This window comes from Podarcis vaucheri, assembly GCF_965113315.1.
Source record: "Podarcis vaucheri genome assembly, chromosome: 15".
Taxonomy (NCBI): domain Eukaryota; kingdom Metazoa; phylum Chordata; class Lepidosauria; order Squamata; family Lacertidae; genus Podarcis; species Podarcis vaucheri.
The window spans coordinates 43245973-43264989 of record NC_138753.1 but is presented as its reverse complement, the minus strand read 5'-3'; positions in this window follow the sequence as shown (position 1 = coordinate 43264989).

Here is a 19017-nt window from a genome sequence, read left to right as displayed (position 1 = left end):
AATCACCAACTCTCCCCCATCACCCTGTTAAATTACTTACTTGTCGGAGAAGGCCAAAATGCCTCAAGCCAGCTCAAGCAATTGGCAACTTAGATGTCCAATATCTTCATCTCTTCCATATTTATTCCCCAGTATTCAAGTTTTCCAGGGGTACACCCTAGAGATTTATCTAGCAATTTTAAAGCTCAGGATTTAAAAATCTGCATCCCAGCATCCTCACAAGTACACTTTAATTTTGTTACATATGAAAACTGGCAATTTCAGTTTCTTATTTCCCCAATATTTAGATCAGTTTGCTACATTTAAGGTTGCAGAGGTCCTCATGAAATCCTTTCCATAAACTGCAGCTTGTGCATAGGGGCCATGCTGTAAGAACAAAGGGTGGACAAATTGGTTGATTTCAGTTTCTCTTCTGGTTTCTCATTTTTCCAGTCTTACGTAAGTTCAGTTTGTCACATATCTGCATCAGTTTGCTTTTTTTTTTTTTTAGGAAGTCATTGTGATAATTCAATGGTATTTCAGCTGACATTTCTCTCAATACAGTATATACATTTCTGCAGTTAGTATTGCCTAATATAAATATTTGTGCAACAATTTCTCTTAGTATAATGCACTTTTTGTTATTTCCAAAAACATACACACTTTCCCACAATAATACACAGTCTGGTTTTTTTGGATGCAACTGCATTGCAGAATTTGGAGAAATGCAAATTTCAATGGATAGCTATGTACACCTATTGTAGCAAGAAGCGAGAATTAGGTAGGTTGACAATAAAATGCAACACAAGCTGGATTTTTGCCGCATCACTACCAGCCCAGAGTGCAGGACACACAAGCAGAAATGTCATCCAAAGGCTGCTGGCCATGATTGCTATGCTCTGTCTCCACAGTCAGAGGCTGTTTGCCTTTGAATACCAGTTTCTGGGAAATGCAGCTGGTGAGAGTCCTGTTCTGTGCAGTTTCTGTTTGCAGATTTCCCACAGGCATTTAGTTGGCCTCTGTAAGAACAGAGTGCTGGTCTAGCCATTGGCCTGATCCAGAGGGATCTTCTCAATGTCAGAAGGGGCTTTAGTACAGTTTGCAGTGTTGGCTACAATGATCTAGGGCTCTTAGGAAAGGCACCATCTGTCACCCCCTTAGCTCAGACAAGAAGATGCTTCTCAGCCTCATACTTTTCTCCTTACTATGAGAGGAAGAATCAAATAAAGAGGAGGAACAGCAGGCTTCATTGGTGCTGGCTATTGACTCATCCTCTCTGTTTTCATGGAAGAGGGAGGGAGGGGAAAGGCAAACTGGGTGTGTTCCCCACATTGCTGCGCTTTAATGTGCTAAATGACTTGGGTAAATCTAAGTGCTTTATTGATGCATGTCAGCATGGGGGAGAAAGAAAAGTCCTGCTGAATCAAAGCAATCTAGTCCACTCTCCTGTTTCCCACAGTGTCCAATCAGATGCTTATGGAAAGCCCACAACCGGGACAGAACTGCAATAGTTCTATTCCACTCATGCTCCTCAGCTGGTATTCAGAGGCGTGCTGGAAGCTCTGATCTTACAGACAATATGTAGCCATTGTGGCAAGCAAGAGACTTGAGAAATAAGAATGAGGAAATAAGTTTTTTCTCCTCCTTTCATATAGCTTGGGAAATAGTTGTTAATGTCATTCCACACATCCCACCCCTAACCCTAATTTCCAGGGCTGCGTCTTACAGGAGTGGGAGAATTTCCTTCTTCCTAAAACCTCCCAAAATAGTAGTGGGGGGGGGGGAGGGAGAGACTGTATTTTTGAAACTTCATGACATTCTCAGATATTCACTTCCATTTACTGAATTCTGACAATTGTCCAGATCCACAAACCCACGGAAAAGCTATACCATGTCAATTTCAGATTTGAATAATTTGCTTTGTGCATATTTTCCTGATGGGAAATACTATTAGCTCATGGTCTTCCCAGGGAAGGCTACCTGGTGGCTACTTTACATCACTCCAGTGCCAGGCAAGGACATTTTTTTTTTATTTTTGGGTTTGAAGGCAACAGCAACAATTGAATGTTTTATTTGGATGTTCTGAATATATTAATGTATGTTTAATATTGATTTTTATTGTTGCTGTTAATCACTTTGGGACTTTTTGTGGTGGGAAATGAAAAATTCATTTCAGTTGGAATGTAAATGTGAATCTACTCAATTCACGTTTCCTGAAGTAATATGTGAACATTCAAAATTTGCACATCTCTGAATTATGCAGTGCAGTTCTCCAGCCAAGTAATGTGATAAAAATGCATATCTTGCTGAAAATAAAATGCAAAGTATGGAAGGCAAGGTTGCATAAAAATGTGTATATCAGGAGAAATTCATTTGAAAATGATGAATTTCCATGAGAACTTTTAAAAAATAATGAATAAAATGCAAAATGGTTTGGAAATGAGGAGGACCGGAGGCTGAAAAATGAAAATCAGAGAAACTGAAATTTATTGAAACACCCATTATACTTCTTCCTGGTAATATCAGAATTTGGAGAAAGAAACCTTGTACTTTACATTTTTTTAAATGTACATCTTCCCAGCCCTAATTTTTACTTCCAGGATGTTTTATTATATTATAACAGTTAGGGGTATAAGTAAGCCATTTCCCTCTCTCCCACATCGCTACCAAATACAGTATTTGTTAGTTAACACTGTCTCAATGAAGAGGCTCAGGCTTACCTAGCCCATAGGGACAAATTCTTCATTAGAAACAGAATTTGTTAGGTAGGATCTCATGAAAGTGTCACTGCCAGTCAGCATTCCGCACTTGGATTAGTTTATTAAAGAGAGATGAATATTTTCAGCCATACTTTCAGGTCACTTTTGTTACTCCTATAAAAACTTCTCTTTTTTGCCTTTGTTGCTGAACAATGCCTTCTGCCTATTTTGGAGGGAAAGTATAAAGGACAGAGTGGACAGGTATTTATGGTACTGGGGAGGTGGAAGACCTAGTAGTGAATTACTATTTGCAACGTCCCTTGTAGAGAGTTCTCAGAGCTCATTTTTTGGAAGACCTTCTGAGAGAAAGAGCTGGCTGCACCCGGACGGATATTATTTGTAGTCTGTTGGCAGACCACAATAAAACCATTGCAAACAAGGTTGCCACCTTTGCACTAGCACCTAAAAAAATGGCTACGGTTTGCTGCCATGGAATGTACAGAGAACCATCTGCAACACTAGTTTGATGTTGTTTATCTTAGTTTGCATATATGACTTATTAGTGTTATATATAATTAGTTTTATTATTGGTGATATGTTTTGTCCATGTTTCCTTGGTTATTTGTTGTGTCCCCATGTTTTGTAATGGTCATTGTGCCACAGACAAATCAAACTGATAACTCTGTTACTCCATAAGTAATGGAAGCTCACAAGTTCTTGTCAGGTTTTTGTTTTTTTAATTGCCAAACAAACCATCATTTCTTTCATTTATAAAGTATTCTGCACACCTAGGGAGTTCCTCAGGCCTGTGGAGAACACTGTTTTATTCTTCAGACTCCACATTTTCTGTGCAAACATGCAGACATACAATCCAAGCTTGGTATTAGAGAGAGCATTGCATCAGGAGATTTAGATAATCCAAGTATTTATATGCCTTTGGAAAAGTAAAATCAATCAGTTTTCAAGGAGGGTCTTCTCAGTGGTGGCACCACCAGAAGTGACTTGCTGGTTAGGGTGGAGCCACTACTACTATAGTTTTTAGCAAGGTGGGACACTGTTGATTACTGGGAGGGGTGAGGTGGCATAGAGCTCACTGTGGCACAAACACATCAACAGTGCATTTTCACTACCCCACCCTCCCTGCTACATCCCCTGCCTGGAAGCAAGCGTAGCTGCTCTGTCACACATAGTGAGCTGCTTTGGGACATCACAATTATGAAAGTTTGCCAAGGTGGCTGGCCAGGTAATATCTTTATGTAGATTCTATTACTAGTTTCCATTGCTACTGGTGGTGATTTTTAGAAAACTGTGGGGAACTCGACTTGTCTAACATTGAGGAGAGTCAGGGTGGGGAAATGTGGGTTCTGTTTAGAACCCAGCCAGCCACATAATAATTTGAGCACTGTCACAGAAAAGTGTTTAATGTATATTTTAAAAACAATTTAAGCAAGCTATGGGGTTGTATCCAGCTAAATCCTACTCAGAGAAGACCCACTGAAATTAATGAGCCTAACTTAGTCATGTTCATGAACTTCAATGGGTCTACTCTGAGTAGGACTAGCACTGAATATAACCCAAGGCTTTTTGTAACAGAATGAATGTTGTGCTGTTTTAATGGCTTGTTTTTCTAAATTTTATTGTTATTTGCTTGTTTTTATTGCAAAGCACATGGCTTGTGTAAGATATAGAAATATGCTGAACAAATAAAATTCAGTCCTGCACAGAAGGCCATTGGGGATGAGGTACACATCTATAACTTTTTAGACCCACTTGAAATTTCAAGCCCCCTCATTTTTCCCTCCATAATTCATTTGAAAACAAACAAACAAAAACCACCTCTGAACATTCCTACCAAACGTCTCTCCCCTCACCCCAGTTGTGCAGGCAGCTTTTTAACCTTCACCACTGAAAGGATCTGCTATTTACTTCCTCCAGCAAAGTCAAGTTCCTTTGTGGCTGCTTTTTAAATAATGAATAATGGCAGTATTTGTCAAGGGTAAGGATAAAAATATCCATCAATTACAGGACTAAAAAAAGAAGCCAGAACAAAGGAAGAGTTTGGACACGGAGAAATATGCTGCTAATGCAGCAAGACTTCTGTAGTATCTGCATACTGATAATTGATTATTTGCTCTTGATCTGCTCATTTCTATTCTGCTGCTTGGTGCTGGATGACACAATTAAACCACAGTCTTCCGCAGGAGAGGTGCTGCGTGTTAAGGGTCAGGGAGCAAGGATGCACAAGTAGCCATGGGACTTGAAAGTGTGTGTGTTTTTAATGGCAATGGAAATATGAAAGTCTGACTTCTATGTAGAGAATGGCTTAGATGGCAGCATTGTTCTAACAAATTGGGTCTATATGACTCAGAAGTTGCATTCACACATATCCCCCCACACTTGGGATAAATGGTTCTGTCAGTTGTGATTCTTTCCATTTTCCATTTTTCCATTCTTAAATTCAGTTCTCCACATATCTGCACCAATTCATGTTTTGTTTTTTAAAAATCCTCATGAAAATTCACCAGCATTTTAGTGTGAATTTATGGTACACATTTTGGCAATGAGTTTTAACACATATGTTCATTATCAAGGAAAACTTACAAAAGAGGTGGAACTTGCCGCCCAGCAAGCTTGTAGAAATGTATAAAATGGGATCCAAGATATTCTGGAAGGATCAAGAGGTAGAAGAACTTTTATGCACATGTGGTGGTCATGTAAACAAGCCAGAGAATACTAGGAAATGATTTATATAGAATTAAAAAATATATTTAAATTCACATTTCCCCCCAAACCCAAGGCCATTCTACTAGCCATAACAAACAGAGATATCCCATAGAAGGCACCTAGCCTTTTCTTATACACAACCGTTGCAGCCAGAATAGTAGATGCAAAAAAAGGGAAAGAAAAAGAAATACCAACAAAAAAAAGTATGGTAGAACAAATTGATAGAATATGCAGAGTTAGCAAATGTGACTGTAAAAATAAGAAACCAGGACAAGACACAGATAAGACAAGTGGAAGTACTTTGGAGAGTATCACATGATATATAACTCTCAAATTAACCTACAAGTAGGAGTAAGTATATGAGCAGCAGTTAACATCAGTGAAGGAAATATTGGTGATGAAATGGGGTGCAATAACAGGATATGCAGCAAAATAAGATATGAATAGAATGCCATAGAGAGATGGACTGGGAACTCCTAGGAGAAATGACAATGTTTGATGTGTGTGTGTGTGTGTGTGTGTGTGTGTGTGTGTGTGTATATATATATATATATATATATGCAGGTTTTGGTGTCTTCGGGTGTCTTCCCGTGTAAGAGTCGGGGTGTCTGTGCGACGTTTCGACGAGGTCTCACTCGTCATCTTCAGGCTGGTGCTTTCGGCTTCTTGTTACTGGAACAGAGCAGAATCTGGTGTTTGAGTTCCTATAAATACTGTTGAGGGGTGTGGTGTATAGCCTCCAACGTTCTGGGCAGAGAGGAAGTTCCTAGATTAGTGTGTCTTTTCTTCTTTTGTTCCTTAATTACTTGAGGGATATCTTGAGTGATTTCATGAGTGATATTCTGAATACCACTGGGTGGGTCATTAAGTGTAGATTAGTTGCTAAAGCTTTCGTGTCTTGACCTCTTGAGCTTGTGAAGAGTTTTTCTGAGAAGATGGCTGTGCTGCATTTAGTTGTGCTCTGGCTTGGCTTCGTGTATAGGGGCGAGCTGTGGTTTTGTGCTTTGTGCCAGCCAGATCTGTGTAGGGATTGCAGGGGGGTGCAGCATCCGGAGGTGCCACTATAGTTTGGCTACTGGATGGAGTCTGTAATATGTCTGTGGAGAGGGTCATATGTGGAGAGTGATATTCTGAATACCCAGTGGTATTCAGAATATCACTCATGAAATCACTCAAGATATCCCTCAAGTAATTAAGGAACAAAAGAAGAAAAGACACACTAATCTAGGAACTTCCTCTCTGCCCAGAACGTTGGAGGCTATACACCACACCCCTCAACAGTATTTATAGGAACTCAAACACCAGATTCTGCTCTGTTCCAGTAACAAGAAGCCGAAAGCACCAGCCTGAAGATGACGAGTGAGACCTCGTCGAAACGTCGCACAGACACCCCGACTCTTACACGGGAAGACACCCGAAGACACCAAAACCTGCATTCCTGTACCCGTGAAAATCTACGAAAGCACATATATATATATATATATATATATATATATTGTGGAAAATGTATAAAATAAATTAATACACACACACTCATTCATTTTTGCAAATCATTTTCCCCAATACAACACACACTATTTTAATTTTATGCACACTTTCCACTAATATATGCATTTTAACACATTGATTCAAAAACTCCATAAGAAAATTCATAGAGATAAGTTAGGGATGAATAAGAGTGTTTTACTTACCTGGATGGAGTAGTGTGTGTAGAAACCGTTTGCACAGCTGGAATGTAGTGCAAAGATAAGATTAACATTCATCATAACAACCCTCATTAATTTTGACTGATTAATTTCTATACTATATTTTAATATACTAAAAATATCTCTAAGTGGTTACATAAAACTGAAATAACAACAGACAACTTATACAAAATATTGCAAATAGTCAGCTGCATATAAAAAGTAACATTAATACCAATATTATATAACTCAATATCATTCCATTTTTCTTCTTGCACACACTCCCACTCAGCTTCCAGGTTCTCACCCACAAAAGTCTCACAGCAAGAAGAGTTCCTCAAAACAACAGACATGACCCCAGTCTCTCACTCTATGCTCTCTTGCTTTTTATGAGCAGGTCCAAGGTGGATGGTATTTCCCTAGGCTGTCCACAGCTGTGTCCCATTCAGCTGCACTCTCCACACCCAGGACCAGGTGTAGCAGGTTTGTTGGGTTTTCTATGAGGTTCAAATGATGAGGAGAGGGCTCCCTTCCACGCACAGCTCTGCCGTGTCCCCCCCCCATTGCTCCACTTGGGGGGATGGACGTAGCTCAGTAGTAGTGCGTATGTTTTTCATACAGAAGTTCCCAAGTTCAATCTCCAGGCAGGGCTCAGAAATGACCCTTGTCTGGAACCCTGGACAACGAGATGGACCAATGGTCTGACTCAAAAAAGACATCTTCTTTATCCCTATGCCATATTCAGCACTGCCATTGGACCTCTAGAAGGCTTCTCATAAGGGGATGTTGCCCTCAGGATCAAAAGGTTCCCCACTTCTGCTATATGGATCAGAATCAGAAGAGTATGGATAACAGTATGATCTAATATGGCAACTGTCATGGAGGCATAGGGTTGCTTTGAAGCTCTTTGCAGCAGAATGCTGACAGGTTGTGTATCAACCTCTTTATTTAATAGATGCATATCCAATTAAACTGCCAATTTCATGGAGAAAACACTGCCATCTGCTACCTGTCAATAAATAATGTAATTGGAACAAGAGGCTCAAAACATCTGTTTCACTATGAACCATATTTTTATCTTAGCAGATGGAACCAATGGAACCAATATATGTGATTTATTTAGATTCCTTCCCTCTCTTGGTTTCATTGTATCTTCACAATAATCCAGTGAAATAATAAATAAGAATTGCTACTGAATTTCATTGAAAGCAACACTTTTGGGGGGGGGATGAGGAGGGTTGGGTCAAATATTCAAGGATTCTGGGCCATAAAAAAGAATTTGAGGACAAGTGAGTCTGATCCTGTGCATCTTTATTTAGAAACTAGTCCCAGTGACATTAATTGGACTTATGGATTCAATTAATATTGAAAGTATTTTCAAGCACATTTAGGATTGCAATGGATTGGAGTCAAATTAGAAAAGATGTTGTAGAAGTACAACTGGATCTGTCTCTTCTGTAATTGGTTCTGTCTTTGTGGGGGGCATGAGGAGGCAAATTGTACCAGGGACTTATTTGCCCAGTTTAGGAAAACATTCAGTAGGCATATATCTTGTGGGTGGAAGGTGTGCACTACATCAGGAATGTGTCAAGGGATAAAGAAGCATTAACCAACCTGATGGACTATAACTCCTGTGAGTCCCAATCAGCACAGTATAATGGAGCCTTTTATTTTGAGAGACCACAGCAACTTGGCGCAAAAGTTGCCACCTGGATGATAAGGTCAGTTAAATTTGGAAAGTTATTGGAAAGAAAGCTGGGAAAAGTCATAGTTCAGTGGTAAGAAAATATACTTTGAATGCAGAAGAGCCAAGCTCAATCCCCAGCATCTTCAGGTAAGGCAGAAAGGACTCCTGCCTGAAACCCCAGAGAACTTCTGCCAGTCATTGTAGACCCAATTGGTCAATCTAGCTCAATATTGTCTACCCTGACTTGCAGCTGCTACCTGGAATTTCAGACATGGTTGTATGGGAAAACCCAACCAGAAGACCTATTGTATATCGAGGAGGTAGTGATTCTAACATGGTTACCCCTTCCTGCCTCTGTTCCTTCTCCCTCCCCCCTTGTGTTAAGTTTTGATGGTGAAAGAACCATTTTTTGATGTCCTAATCAACTGAGAGCTGGTGAAGCCCAACTCACAGCTGCCTGAATCCGTCCAGGAAAACAATGCTGGGCAGAGGCAGGTAGTGACCCACGGGAGCGTCGCCCACGGCAAGCATCCCGGGGCAGTGGTGATGTCAAACCCTCCCCCCCCCCAGGGATGACACCCAGGCGGACCGCACCCACTGCACCCCCCTTCCTCCGCCAGTGAGGCTGGGAACCTTCTTTGTTGTTGGAAATTGTTATTGGAGCATGGGGCATTGAAAGGAGGTGGCCACCTATAAAATCAGACGGTTTGAACAGAGAAACTGAGAAGCTCATGCATGGACTGATCAGCTGCAGGGCTGTGCAATCCAAGGCTACCCGGGGGAGTCACTTCACCACTTCTTTGAGGCAGATGGTGACAGCAGTCAAGAAATTAAAAGACGCCTGCTTCTTGGGAGAAAAGCAATGACAAACCTAGACAGCATCTTTAAAAGCAGAGACATCACCTTGCCGACAAAGGTCCATCGAGTTAAAGCTATGGTTTTCCCAGTAGTGATATATGGAAGTGAGAGCTGGACCATAAAGAAGGCTAATCGCCGAAGAATTGATGCTTTTGAATTATGGTGCTGGAGGAGACTCTTGAGAGTCCCATGGACTGCAAGAAGATCAAACCTTAAGGAAATCATCCCTGAGTGCTCACTGGAAGGACAGATCCTGAAGCTGAGGCTCCAATACTTTGGCCACCTCATGAGAAGAGAAGATTCCCTGGAAAAGACCCTGATGTTGGGAAAGATGGAGGGCACAAGGAGAAGGGGGCGACAGAGGACGAGATGGTGGGACAGTGTTCTCAAAGCTACCAACATGAGTTTGACCAAGCTGTGGGAGGCAGTGGAAGACAGGAGTGCCTGGCGTGCTCTGGTCCAGGGGGTCACGAAGAGTCGAACACGACTAAACGACTAAACAACAACAACAACAAAGTGGCAGATAGAAGTACATGTCCTGGTATGTATGTACAGTGGTACCTCAGGTTAAGTACTTAATTCATTCCGGAGGTCCGTTCTTAACCTGAAACTGTTCTTAACCTGAAGCACCACTTTAGCTAATGGGGCCTCCTGCTGCCACCATGCCGCTGGAGCACGATTTCTGTTCTCATCCTGAAGCAAAGTTCTTAACTCAAGGTAATATTTCTGGGTTAGTGGAGTCTGTAACCTGAAGCGTATGTAAGCTGAAACGTATGTAACCCGAGGTACCACTGTATATTGTTTGCTATTTAGGAATAAAATCTTCTTCTCATCCACTTGTGTTTCATATTGCTTCTGAATCCTTCACACAAGAATCACCTTGCATTTGGCAAGACAATGGGTCTCTCTGAGCCGTACCTGGAGAATGCTGAGGATTCAACCTGGGACCTTCTGCAAACCAGACAGATGCTCTGCCACTGAGCTATGCGCTTTCATAACATTTTTTCAGCAGGGCCTGTCATCGTAATGAAGGGGGGACCTCTGAGAAACAGTAATGGAAGTGGGTTTGATCAGAAGCCCCATCCTTGATGGCAAGTCACTGACTCTTCTATGGAAGTGTGCATCCTCTTCCTAGGAATGGAGCACAGTGTCTCACACCAGATGGTTCAGAAACTGCTTTGTCTCCAATGCTAACATTATCTTTCTACCCTCCTTGTCCCCTGCCACTCATGGGGGCTGAGTAAAACAAATCAGTCCTTAAGCATATGGCAGAGATCATTACTTTCCTTTGAATGTCACACGGGGATATCTGTTTTGCTGATCATCTGCAAATCATCCTAAAAAATGCCCTTCTCATTTCACATGCCAAGTTAACATTTTGGGGGCTGCTGCAAAATCTTCTTTATTGTTTTGGTTTTGAACAATGGTTGGGGGCACAGAGTGGGGGGGGGCTTCCAGGGAGATACTGTATAGGGTTGGAGGAAGAAACCTTGTTATTAGTCCCCTGGTCTTCATCTTGGTGGGTTAGGAACCATCACTGGGTCACAGTCTGATCCAAGGTGTGTCACAGCAGCAGGATTACTACCCTGTAAATATGATACATCAAGAAGTGTGATGCCCTAGGTACCCTAAATACATGTTTGGGTTAAATATGGGTCCCAGATCTAAAAAGGTTCAAGACAATCTGGGCCAGTATTCTGAATGTTACAGGAAATCTTGAGCAAGAGCACCCCAATGGATGTTCGTCCACCCTCTGCTTGAAGTATTGAACTCATTCCTTGTAGCAGGCCCTGCGGCCATCACAATTTCTCCTCCCCAACTTAATGGGGAGGGCAATCCAAGCCATTTGGGAGCACAGACTGAAGCCCAGATGCATGGCAATGACTTCATCAACACATGATAGGATCAGTGGGCTGTATGCAATGGTAGTCCAGCTCAGAGCCGACCCCTTGGCCACAGCTAGCTCAGATCCATTGATTTCAGTGGGTCTGCTCTGATTATAACTTAGTTTGCTACAACCCATTATTGCTGAACATCCAGTGAGAAATTAACCTAATGACTTCAGATTAACGCCAGACTGAAATTGGACAGGACTGTCCAAACAAGATCAATCTGGTGTGCATGTGTAGTTCTTCAGGCTGGTCATGAGTGTAGTGATCAGGTGGGATTGCTCTGAGGAATTATAACAAATATAGAGTAAGCCATCTGTGTCAGCAATGAAAGCATTTCGTTGACTGGGTTTAAACTACCGTATTTTTTGCACCATAGGACGCACCGGACAATAGGACGTACCTTGTTTTAGAGGGGGGAGAACAATAAAAAAAATTCTCCCCCTCTCTGCCCAGCGCCCCTTCAGCGAAGCGGCAGGAGGTGCTGCACAGAGAGAGGGAGAATTTCCCCCCTCTTGTTTTCCCGCTCTAAAACAAGGTGCCGTTTAAGGTGCGTTCAGGCGGCTACCTTGGAAGCCTGGAGAGCTTGCTCTCCAGGCTTCAGGTTCCTTTCGACCTGCTCTTTGGGGCTGGCGGGGGGAAGCCCACCACCAGCCCCAAAGAGCAGGTCAGGGAGCAGCAGAAAGGTGCAGCAGAGAGGCTGCTGCCATAGTCACACGTCACTTCTCCAGCTGGGAGAGGGTCGCGGGGCTATGGCTTCTTTAGCCCCACACACGCTCTCCCAGCTGAAGAGGTGGTGCGTGGCTAAAGAGGCTCCTGCCATAGCCGTGTGTCACCTCTCCAGCTGGGAGAGGGTCGCGGGGGGCTTCTTTAGCCCCGCGCGCGCTCTCCCAGCTAGAGAGGTGACGCGCGGCTATAGAGGCTCCTGCCATAGCTGTGCGTCACCTCTCCAGCCGGGAGAGGGTCGCGGGGCTATGGCGTCTTCGCTCCGTAGGACGCACACACATTTCCCCTTCATTTTTGAAGGGGAAGGAGTGTGTCCTATAGAGCGAAAAATGCAGTATTTTGATATGATTCTTGATCAATCTACACCTCTGCATCTCTGGCCATTTCCTCTACTGCCCATTTCTCTTGTCACGTACTCAGCCCAGTTGCTTAGACAGGCAGGCTCCTGGGTCATGAAAGATAGTGGGCAAGTTTCTTTGAAGTAGCTTTCTTATATATTAATCTTAGGGCCAGGAAACAGGTTTCACATTAAGGTGATAATGGTCACTGTCCTCCTGGCCATCCTTCATATCATGTGTACTGATTGTTTATGACCTCCGGGGTTGCTGTAGTATTCATTCATTTACCCAAAAGTATGTATGCCTAACTAGTGTTAGTGTTTATAGTTTAACTTTGTCCCCACTTGAGGTTTGTTTGAATGCTCCGAGGAAATCTGATTGGTTCTTACGAGCACTGTGTAAAGGATTCTTTTGCTAATAAAATGGCCTGGTGAGGGGTGTGGTGTAAGCACTCCCTCTGAAAGCCTCGTGTCTCATTTTAATCAGGGTCCAGTCCTTCCTTTGGCCTCAGAACACAACAATGAGCCACTTCTTACTTCTCTTATCCACCATTCTCAGTGTTGTAATAGCCTGTGCTCTTGTGATTCTGAATTGACTTCAGTGCTGGATAATAATAAATTAAGGCTGAAATCCTAAACATGTTTACTTGAGAATAAGCGCCATTGAACTCTGTGAGATTTCCTTCTGAGTAACAGAGGATTGTGCTGTCAACATCTTCTTTCATACTATATGGAGCAGGTCCTAAAAATAAATGAGGGTTCCCTGCTCTGCTATCTTCTGGCCAAGGCTCTCTTCTCAACCTGCAACTTTCATTTCATTTTTTGCTAAATGACCCCCCTCCCCCCAAAGGAAATTAAAACAAAGGAAGCTGTGCTCCAAGATAATTAGGCTTATTTCTCCTCCCACACCATTTAAAATCCTTTGAGGTCTTTTTCAACTGCAGTGCCGAAACAAGAAAAATATGCTATTTGCTTCTTTTATTTCCATTTTAAAATGATGCATGAAGGGCTTATGAGTTAATTGTGCATGGCATTTTTACTTTCTGGATTACATATTACAGCTCTGCTGAGAGCTGGGGAGTGATGATGTAGCCAAAGAATTACTATTATGATCCCACCTATAGTGGTCATGAAGCCCAGAACATCAATAGATTGTGGCAAAGGGAGGGAACCTGCAGCCCTCCAGATATTGCTGGACTGCAACACCCTTGTACTCTGAGCACTGGCCATGCCAGAAGCATCTTGCCCAGTGGGGCATGGCCAGAGCCATGGCCTTCTAGACATGGCAGCATTTGCCACACACCAAGAAGGACAAGGTGGCGGTGAGGTTGGGGTTGCCTGGGCACACCAGCAAGAATACAGTAAACAAAACCTCTCATAGATCCAGTTAGTTATCTGACCCTCGGCATGAACTCTAATTTGTTAAGCATGCAGAAAATGGTTAAGGAAACCCCCTTTCTTCTCTCAGAGTTACAATTCCCAGAGTGAATCAACAAATAAATCCCTCTCCCTAAGGAACACTGGGAATTACAGCTCTGTGAGGGGCAGTTGTTGTTGCTGTTGTTTTAGCAAGAACATGCCAGAGCACAATTCTGCAACCTTTTTTGCCCTTCTGTGTCCAAGAAGTCCCCTCAGGTAGCAAAGGAAGACAAGGTGCGCAGGATGGTGGTTGAAGTGGCCTTAGTGGGTGGAGTGGGGGCAAGTCGCCAGGTGAGCACGGACATGATGGCAGCTGTAGCAGCGTGAAGGAGGGGGTGCAGTGAGGTGCATATGGGCATGATGGCAGCCAAAGCGGCTTTAGCGGGAGGGCCAGCAGCGAGCCCAGCAGGTTGTCATGTGATTTTCATTTCAAGATGGTGGTCGGCATCATCATCTGGGTTGGTGAGTTCTGCAACTTTTTTTCCTGGAAAAAAAAGCACTGGGTGAGAGGAGTACAGGTCTCCTCACCATTCTTTGCAATCTACAATTCCCAGGATTCTTTGGGAGAAAGTCACAACAATTAAAGTGGTATATTGCTGCTTTAAAGGTATGGTGTGGTTGTGACCTTGAATTTTATACAGACCTCTGAATTAGCACATCCCAAGGTAGGCCTCCTTCCAGAACAGTCCCTGTCTGCCTCTTTCTCATCTAAAAGGCCAGAGATTAAGGCCCATCAAGCCAATCAAACTAATTCATAAACCATGAGGATCTAAATTTATTTATTATTCAGTTTTGAAGCCAGATTGAAGCGGATCTAGGTAATTACCGTAGTCTCATCCAGGAATACCTGCAGTTGCTCCACACACACCCCATCACCTTTGCTAAAAAAAAGGGTATTGGTGACCAGTGTGCACTTCTTACACACCATCTGGTCTAGAGTGAGCTTTTAAAGAAATGGGTGCAGGCAGTGCACCATCATGCAAAGATGCATTTACCACACCTGTGACCCACTCAGTCACTTCACTCTGCTAACTTTAATAATCCAGGATTGATGAGGATCTAATGAGCAGGCACCAATGTGAGTATGCTGTCCACATTAACTGGATCTGATCCTACAACACTGGGCTCAATGGTGCATTGGACATCTCAGCTGGCACTGTCACAATAGTGTCTAAAGGAGTTGAGTGACTAAATGTCAGGCTAAATTTGTCCAACTGACTTTGACCTCTTTACTCAATATCCTCTCCCCCCCCCCACATGCACTAATCCAGAATATTTAACAATCAGGGTAACCAGGTTAGGAGGCATTTCTGACTTGACCACCCCCCTCCCTGCAACTTGCAATGCTGTTTCAGGAGACATTTTTGAGCTTTTAGTGTGTTGAACTGAAATAATGCAAAGAACCTGCAAACTCTGCCATGCATAACACATTTTTCCTTCCTGCATCTCTGGCTATTCAGAGCTGGCATCATTAATTAATGAAACCAGGGCCCACCTCACACACTCATCCAGACAGAAAACTGATGTGTGCAGCAGATTATGTGCCAGCATGCAGAAGAGTTTCCTTTTATAGCAAGCATAAATGCATATGCTTGCTATACATGCACCACTTGGCTACTGAAATCCCTCTTCCCAGTTTTGAAGGTGGAAAGTGTGGAATTTAGCAGATCCATACCTGAGGTTATGGGGCATGTGCAGTGGTGGGTGCATGTGGGGCAGAGATGAGAGACGTTTTTCAGCCCAATACTTACATCCCCTTCTGGGGTGACCTGCCAGTGGTGGACCAGTTCTTTTCTCTAAGAAGCTCAAAGTGTCCCCCCCCTCCCCAATTGTATCTTCAAAACAAGCTTGTGAGGCAGCTCTCCTCACCCCTAGTCTAACACTCTGATTGCTATTTGGTTGTTTGCTGGGTCAAACTCTAAATTTGCTCTTAAATCAAAGCCCAGGGATGCCCCTTGTCAGTTTCTCTTTGGCAATGAGCCCAGCTAAACAAAACCAGGAAGCAAAGACTTGCAGCTGGAAGGTAAAACTAACAAAGGGCTTTTCTAAGCTTTGGTCTTCAGATTATTCAGTCAATGGAAAAGCAAAATATGTTTATAGTAAGTGGGGGAGGATTCCTCTTTCAGTCCGTCTGGAATACAACAATTTCAGTGCCGACCAAGGGTTACAAATGAATGCAGCATTTCTTCTGGCACAGGCTCTCTCCAGCGGATGCTGTAAGAGGCTGCACTTAAACCACTGATGCATTGCAGATAAAACATTGATCAGTGCTGCTGCTTGGCCAACAGCCCACCAGGATGAAGGGCTAGCTAAACATTTTCTTCCAGCTGCCATTTCTTGTCTTACAGCTCTATAAAGCAAATTTTCATTAATCTGGACACAAGCATACTCTGCACTTGTGAAATCTGGTTTCCCACATCCATTTATTCTTCCTTCCGCATTAAAGAGAACTAAAGTTGTTCTTCATCTATTTCATTTGAAGCCATATTGGATTTCAGACTCTATAAATCGGTAAATTAGCTGGTGCCACAATAAGGGCTATATCAATTATAGCCAAACCCAGCTGTTGCGAATAGGGTTAAATGAATCTCTCAATTTTAGTTTCTCTCAGTTTTCCAGTTTTCCAATCTTAAATTCAGTTCTCCACGTTTTAATATCAGTCTGCAATTTTTCAAAAAGTCATGAAAAGTCACCAGCATTTTAATGAAAATGTCAATGTAATTTTGTATGCTATTTTCATATGTGTATATATGTGCTAATTTCCATGTGTGTATATTTATGCATCCTTTACATGCATATGTATGTGTTTTTGTCCATCTTTCTTGGTTGGAAAGTGCCAGCTTATGTTTGGGTTCACATCTTATTTCATAAAGTGTCAATTAGGTATGTCTGCTTTTAAATAAAAAGTGAATGAAATTTCACCTCCATCCTATTGCCTGTCTGAATGTAGTTCCCCAAAATACTGAGCAGACGCTGAACCTAGGGCTGCAAAGGGAAATGGATTTGACCAAAAAAATCATAAAATTGAGCCAGTAATTCAAAGAGAAAGGGTTATGTGAAACTGCTGTTTGTCTCAAACTTAGTTTTGCCAAATCATTTTGCCAATTCATCAACATGTTTCCTTAGGAGTAAATCCCACTGAACTCAGAGACTTATTTCTGATTACATATGTGTGGGGCTCCACTGTTAATCTCTGATCGTACAACACACAAGCACGCACCAAGTCAACATTTAGCATTTCACACCTTTTAAACCTTTGGATCTGCTTTAAGTTTTGAATGTTTATACATTTTCAAGAAATTCTAATTTTTTTATTTTCAAGAAATGTGAAAATGTGTTGTTGTTTTTTTGTGTGTGTATGGTTTAAAAAGTGTATAATAGCATTCAGTGACTTTATATATTTACTAAGCCTGATCCAGTTATTGCCTTTTCAACATTGAATTCTCTGGTTGCAACTCTGTATGCATTTACTTGGGATTAAAACCCCAGAATTAACTCCCATAATACTCACTGAGATAACAAACCCTCTCAAGCCACACCCGCTTGAGAGTAAATAAGGTGCTGGGCTTTGGGAAAGAGGCATGAGGGCTCTGACAGGTTCCTAGAGTCCTCCTGTCTCCTTCCCAAAGCCTAGTTAGTACTTTCCCAGCTTAGGCAAGGAAGAAGGGGGGCTCTAGGACCCTGCCAGAGCCTCACTCTTCCTTCCGTGGTCCGTGGGATGAAAACCCACTGTATCATTCTATACCTTTTCAGCACATGATATTCCTGCAAAGAATCCTTGGAATTATACTGTAGTCTGGAGAAGATGCTGAGTGTTTCCTCCTAGACATCGCTAGCCCAATGCCTCACTTAGCTCACTTTGAGAAGGCAGCACAAGGGCTGGGAGGGGGCACATCACATTTTGGCCTCACTCTCCTGCCTGCGCTACAAGGCATTGTATGGCTCATGGGTATTTTGTCAAAGTACTATTGCGGCCCACTTGGATCACCCTGCCTGCAAGGTTTCCCAGAAGGGAAAGTGGTCCGTGGGATGAAAACCCACTGTATCATTCTATACCTTTTCAGCACATGATATTCCTGCAAAGAATCCTTGGAATTATACTGTAGTCTGGAGAAGGTGCTGAGTGTTTCCTCCTAGACATCGCTAGCCCAGCCTCCTATAGAGCTACTGTCATCAAGATTCCCTGGGAAGAGAATAAGCCCTTTGACTTGAGAAGGACTTCTGCATTTGACCTTCTGCCGCTATCACAGTTGCCTCCTCAGCCACTTTGGACTCCATCTGTGTATTACTCCATCATAAGGTCCCTTTCGAAATTCAAAAATTGCAAAGTCAACTTTGCTCCCTGCCAAATGCTTTATGCAATTGTTCTCTGTCTCCTGCCACTTGGAAAACAAAAGTTATTTATATGGACTCCTTGACATGAAGACAGTAGAAATCAAGGTTTCTTGTGGCTGAGCAATGAAGTCTGAAGCAAAAGGCCACCTTCACAAAATTAGACTGCACTGAAAACCAGTTTATTGGATCATGCATTGCACCAGCCCTACCCACGAATAACCACAAAGAAAATCCTCTCTCTGATTCCTGGTATAATGCTATGAGCCAATGTGGTGCAGTGTCATTAGCTCCTGTGCTACCCAAGAGCAGGTGTGGGGAACCTGAAGTCCTTCTGCTGTTGCACTCCCAACTCCCATCTCCCATCTGCCCCAGACAGCATGGTCATTGGCCATGCATGCTGAGAGTTGTAGTTCAGTAACATTTTGAAGACCAAAGCTTCCCAACACATGGTAAAGAGAGAGGAAAGAACTGCACTATCCCCCTTGCCTGGATATTGTCACCTGCTCTGTTTCTGGATCTGACCTTGGTGGGAGGGAGGGTGAGGGAAGAGTGCATCCAGGAAGATGAAGACAGATAGTACTACTGACATTGGCAAGGGAGGAGGGTAACACAATCAAGCCATAAACACTCAGATTGTGTTGCAGAAGTTGCCCTCTCCTCCTGGCCTAGGCATTGTCAT